This window comes from Elephantulus edwardii, unplaced genomic scaffold, assembly GCF_000299155.1.
Source record: "Elephantulus edwardii isolate Elephantulus edwardi_28Jun2011 unplaced genomic scaffold, EleEdw1.0 scaffold00083, whole genome shotgun sequence".
In the NCBI taxonomy this organism is placed as follows: Eukaryota; Metazoa; Chordata; class Mammalia; order Macroscelidea; family Macroscelididae; genus Elephantulus; species Elephantulus edwardii.
In genome coordinates, this window is record NW_006399833.1 from 816,249 (window position 1) to 822,300 (window position 6,052).

General features: G+C 43.1%; 1 protein-coding gene and 1 pseudogene across 1 annotated transcript in view; one reads left to right on the top strand and one right to left on the bottom strand.

The window, feature by feature from the left end:
• The window catches only part of LOC102851004 (nik-related protein kinase-like), a 288,384-nt gene that overhangs the window by 121,281 nt on the left and 161,051 nt on the right, over window positions 1-6,052 (top strand).
• Window positions 3,049-4,123, bottom strand: LOC102853744 (annotated as a pseudogene).

Consider the following 6,052-nt stretch of genomic DNA (forward strand, 5'->3'; position numbering starts at 1 on the left):
TACTGTTCCAGTCGTTTTTGGATAATCTTCAGTAGAATCTTGCTTGCATGTGAAATCAATGATATTGTTCTGTAGTTTCCACACTCAGTTGGGTCGCCCTTCTTTGGGATGGGAACAAATATTTGTTTCACGTAAGTACAAGCAAGTATTATGGGATTCCCATTCTCCTTAAGGTTATCCACAATTTATTGAGATCCTTATAGTTGAATGCTTTTGCATAGTCAATGAAACAGAGATAGACAGTCCTTGGGTACTCTTTACTTCCTGCTAAGATCCATCTGATATTGACAATAATGTCTCTAGTGCCACGACCTCTTTTAAACCTAGCTTGTATTTATGGTAGTTATCTGTCAATGTACTGTTCCAGTCATTTTTGGATAATCTTCAGCAGGATTTTCCTAGTGTTTGATATTAGTGATGTTGTTTTTGTTGTTGTTAGGTGCCATCAAGTTGAGTATGACTCATAGTAACTCTATGAACAAAAGATCTGAACCCAGTACTATCCTGTGCCATCTTCACTCTTCGTGGCACACAAGAGCCCATTGCAATAGTCACCGTGTCAGTCCACCTGGTTGAGGGTCTTCCTCTCCCTTGCCAACCCTCCACCGTTCCCAACATCATGTCGCTCTCCAAGGAACAGTACCTCTTGCAATATGTCCAAAGTATGTGAGATGAAGCCTCATCATTCTTGCCTCCAAATATCACTCTGGCTGCACCCTCTCCAAGACATATCTGTTCCGTTGGAGAAGACATATCTGTTCATTCTCTTGGTCATCCATGGGATGTTCATTGCTCCTCTTCAACACCACAGCTAAAAGGCATTAATTCTGTGGCCTGAATCAGAAGCACCTTAGTCATCAAACTGACATCATTACTTCACAATAATTTGGAAAAATCCCTAGCTGCAGATTTTCCCAGTGCAATGTGTCTCCTCTTCCTCACAAACCTTCCACCCTTCCCAACATCATGTCCCTCTCCAAGGAATAGCACCTCCTAGCAACATGTACAAAACATGTGATATATCCGTTCATTCTGTTGGCCGCTCATGGGATGTTCAGTGCTCTTCTCCAACACCATAACTCAGAGGCGTCAATTCTTTTTCTGTCATCTTTATTCATTGCCCAGGTCTCTGAGGCATAGCTAGTAATTGAATAGACTATGGCCTGAATCAGACACGCCTTAGTCCTCAAACTGACATCACTCCTCCTCAATAATTTGGTAAGGTCCTTAACTGCAGATTTCTCCAGTACAATGAGTCACCTTATTTCCTGTAGCTGTTGACAGTTTCACTCTCCTCTCCATCCATCATGACACTGTTTATTGGTTCAGTGGTAAGAATCTTTGTTTTCTTGTTACTGAGGCACAATCTAGACTGAAGGCTGCATCCCTTGATCTTTTGCAACAAGCGCTTCATGCCCTCCTCACTTTCAACAAGTTTGTATCATCTGCATAACACAGGTTATTGATGAGTCTCCCTCCAATCTGGATGGCACACTCCTCTTCATAGAGTCCAGCTTCTCAGATAATTTACTCAGCATATCGATAGAACAGGTATGGAGATAGAATACAACCTTGACACACTCCCTTCCCAATTCCAAACTATGCAGTGTTCCTCTGCTCCATTTGCACAACAGCCTCCTGATCCAGGTATAGAGTCCACATGAGCAAAGTCAAGTTCTCTGGGATTCTCATTCTTCTCAATGTCAGCCACAACTTGTCAGGATCCACACAGTCAAATGTATGTGCATAGTCAAAAATAAGGCAGAAATAGACATTCTTCTGGTATTCCTTGCTTTCAGTCAGGATCCATTAGACGTCAGCAATGATACCTCTGGGTGCCATGGCCTCTTTTAATTCCTGCTTGAACTTTTGGTAATTAGAGGTATTGTTTGATAATTTCCACACTCTGTTGGGTCACCTTTTTTTGGAATGGGAAAAAAATATGGATCTCTTCCAGTCAATTGGCAATTAGTTGTCCTTCAGTTTTCTTGGCACAACTTGGTGAATACATCCAGGGAAGCATATGTGTCCTCATTAGTCCCTATGTATTCTCTTTTTAAATTTTCTACTTTAAACTCATCCTTTTTTGTTGCATGTTCTGTTCTTAACTCTTCAAGGTGGCGACAAAAACATTCTTACCTGGAAATGATTACATAGTTATCTATTATAACATATTTACCAAGATTAATTTTATGACATTTGAACAGGTAATGTCATAATCTGTAGGGCTGCCAACTCTATGGCAGCCATGCCTCTCTGGCTCTTTGAATCCACCAGTGGCTCCTTGGGAGAAAGGTGGACAATCTCTTCCGATGTGATTTACAGCCTCAATAGCAATGAGTTTATTTCCATAAACTACTTACATCAAGTAGATGTATCTTCTAGTCACTCTCTTCTTATCCTAAATGATTCAAGTTGATTTAGTGGGGCTAATTGGAAGCTCATTTAAGTTATTTTTTTTAAGTGTTAAAAATGTTTACTTGTCAAAAATGTTTTAAAAAGAGAAAAAAGTAGTGGAGTTAAAACAAGGCTAAATTTCAGCAAATGCTGCACCACGATCACAGGTCAGACATGAAAAAAACCAAAAACAAAACCATCAAAATCCCACCCAAAGCCCCAGTGATCCTAGTAAGTCAGGAGATTAGCTTCAGTGTGAGAGTCCAGAGCTAACAGAAGAGTAAGAGGCTGCTTGCCACTACATGGTCACTCTACAGGACAGACAGGGATGAGGGAGCCAGGCCTCAGGAAAGCAAAGAAAGAGGGGCTCCACCACACAGGAAAGGAGGGGCCAGCATAATCCTTACCTAGGGCTGCCCAGAGGCCGAGAATATAAGGAACAGTGTGAAAGACTACAAAGACTCGTATAAAGAAGAAAGAAGAATCAACTTAGAAAAATTAAGAAAGAAAACATAGTTTTGGTCACAAACTCCTTTGTTTACTGAAACATGAAGCAATGGAAACATCCCGGCAAAGGGGACTGCGAGGAGCAAGCTCTCATATATGACCGCAGCCCGAGGGTTCAGTCTGCAATTATCCTACCTCCAGTCTTTAAAAAGCTGAGTACCGTGCTCAGTCGACACACTGCTCCCGATCATACCGAACCATGTCATACAGAGAATTCCGTGCCACTGCTGATGCTTGGGACAGCTCGCTCTCGGGCCTGTAAGTATAGCCCTCGCCAACTGTGGGGAGCACTGCAGTGCGGCGTAGGGGGCTCATGTCCCTTCCATAATAGGAGGAAGTGGGAGCGACAGTCATAGCAGCTGAGGTGGCAGCAGCGGCCGAGTTTGGCAAAACGTGTCTGTCGTAGGGATCGACAGAAGTGGAGTTGAGGTGATTGGTCACAGCTGTGTTCTGGACTTGAGGCAGATGGGACATTGTCCGCTCTGCGTAGTTGTATGCAGAGGCCACGGCTGCTGCCGCCACTGCCTCTTAGGAACGGACGCGGTACCACTTGTAGTAGTCGAATGCTCCATACGCATCATTGTAGTACTCAGATTCCCCATAGCCCATGGTGTAAGGCGTGTGCACTACTCCATACAGTTCATTGTACTGCTCAGTCAAGTCCGCCTTGCGCGCGGCCTGTGCGGTCTACGGGACACTCTTTGGACAAGTGCCCCTCTTTCCCGCACCGATAGCAGGCGCTCTGGTCTCCCATCCTGGGCGCAGTCCTAAGCCGGCTGGTGGACAACTGCACGTGCATTCGTTTGCCTTGAAACTCTGTGTTGTCAAGGCCCCTGATGGCCTCAACGGCATCCTCAGGCCGCTCCAAGTGGACAAAGGCATAATCCTTAACGATGTCACACTCAATGACAGGACCGTACTCCTCAAACTTGGCGCGAAGCTCTTGGTTGGTACAAGTGGGACTGATGTTGCCCACGTGGAGCTTGGTGGAAGCTTTGCTCTTGTTCTTGCTGGCTTCCACGTTGATGCTGACCCCGTGCACCTTGTAGTGGTGCAGGTTGCATATGTCATCCTCGGCCGCTGTCTTGTCCTCTATGTGAACGAAGCCGTAGTTCTTAATGATGTCACAATCCAGCACCTTCCTGTACTGCTCGAAGAGGGAGCGGATCTCCTGCTCCATGGCCTCGCGGGGCAGGTTTCCGATGAACAGCTTCACCATCCTGACAGCGGCCTCCGGGTGGCAGCAGGGGCAGCTCCCATGTCAGAGAGAACCCTCCAAATGGCGAAGGCCGCTCGAGCCGCAGCGCTACTGGGCTCAGGCTTGCGCGCCGGCACACGCACGCGCGGGTGCGCGCTCCATTTAAGTTATTTTTATGACCAAAACATATAATTAGATATTTCAAAACTCTTAAGTGGAAAAACTAGTTATTACTATGGGGGAGCTCTTTGGCCTATTGGGGAATAAGTTGCACTGTCAACTCAAAGGCTGGCAGTTAGAATCCCCTGCTGCTTAGCAAGACAAAGATTGGCAATATCCTCCCAATTGTTTTATATTCTCCGAGAACTTGCTTGAGAGTCAGCTATGAATCCTTTCCAATTTGACAGCACATTGTAACAATAAAAGCAACAGCTAGAAAAACTTCTAGGAGCAGGTATCTCATAATAAAACCTAAACTCACTTCCCAAAATAAAATGAGGCCAGCTATGTTTTGAAAGAATTGGTGTATTTGCCACTCTCAAGTAACAGGAAGTTGAGATTGAGAGAAACACATATGTATGTTATACCCATCAAGCCCAGTGAGTAATTTAAAAACTCTTACACGTTTTTCAGTAACATGATGCTACCCAATGGCAGTGAGTGTGAGTTTTTGGAGCATATGGATGAGAATTAAACCTATTGCTGTTGAGTCAGAAATTACTCAAAGCTGGCCCTCTAGTGGGTTTTTCAGAGTTTGTAAATCACAAGGAAGGAAGTTGTCAGTCTTTCTGCTACTGAACCATGTGTGGTTTCAAACAAAGGTGTTACCTTTGAGTTATCAGGGCAACTCTCCCCAGAAAAGAGTTGTTATTTCTAGGTTCCATTGAGGCAAATACTCATATCAACTGTATGATCAGAACTCTGTGACATCCTCACAATCTCTGACACATCAGAGCCCATTGCAGCAGTCGCTGTGTCAATTTATGTGGTTGAGGGTCTTCCTCTCTTTCGATGACCCTCCACAGTCCCAAGCTGATGTCTCTCTCCAAGGAATAGCCTCTCTCAGCAATAAGCTCAAATTATGTGAAGCAAAGTTTAATCATCTTTACCTCCAAAGAGCATTCTGGCTGCACCTTCTCCAAGACATAGCTGTTTGTTCCTTGGTAGTCCATGGCATATTCAGTATTCTTCTACAATACTAGAGTTCAGAAGAGTGTAAGACATATTAAAAAATGAATTCTTGAGCACAAAATTTTTAACTGGCTAGAGATTGAGGAAACATTCCAAACAGAGAGCTCCATGTATAGATGGGTAGCAACCAAAGAGAAGATAAAAAGACCAATAACATAGTTTGATTAAATCCAACCTTGGCAAGGTTATTTTCGAATAATGATGCTGTGGAATGAATTTTGCCCCCACTATTATTCTGAAATATATTCCCATTGTATATAATAAAAATGAAGATTGCCCTTATTTTATTGTGTAAAATCAATAGTAGAAAATCCATAGTCTGCTCCACTCAAGAACCTGTATATATCTGGCATTATATTTGAACACATGAAGTAAAAAGGTACTTCCCAATTGTAGATTTTTCTAATGACCTAAAAATATGCCTCCATACCTAATAGTTCTCTTGTTCTAGAATAAAATCAGGCAAATAGATTTGTCCTTTTTTTCCAGTAGGTGTTGGTGATCTCTCAACATATTCAGAGGGCTTGAGAGCAGAATTAGTATTAATAATATCATCCCCCTCCTTGCTCCGCTCTCCAAAGTTAACTGTCTTTAAGGTTCAATTATATTCATTTTGGTACTCTAATATATATGCTTGCTCTCAGGAACATTAAAAATAACCATAAACTTGTTGTGGTGCTCAAGTATTTCATAAATTCTGGATATAAGTCCCTTATCTGATATGTTATTACCGAATACTTTTTCCCAGTCAGTGGCTTC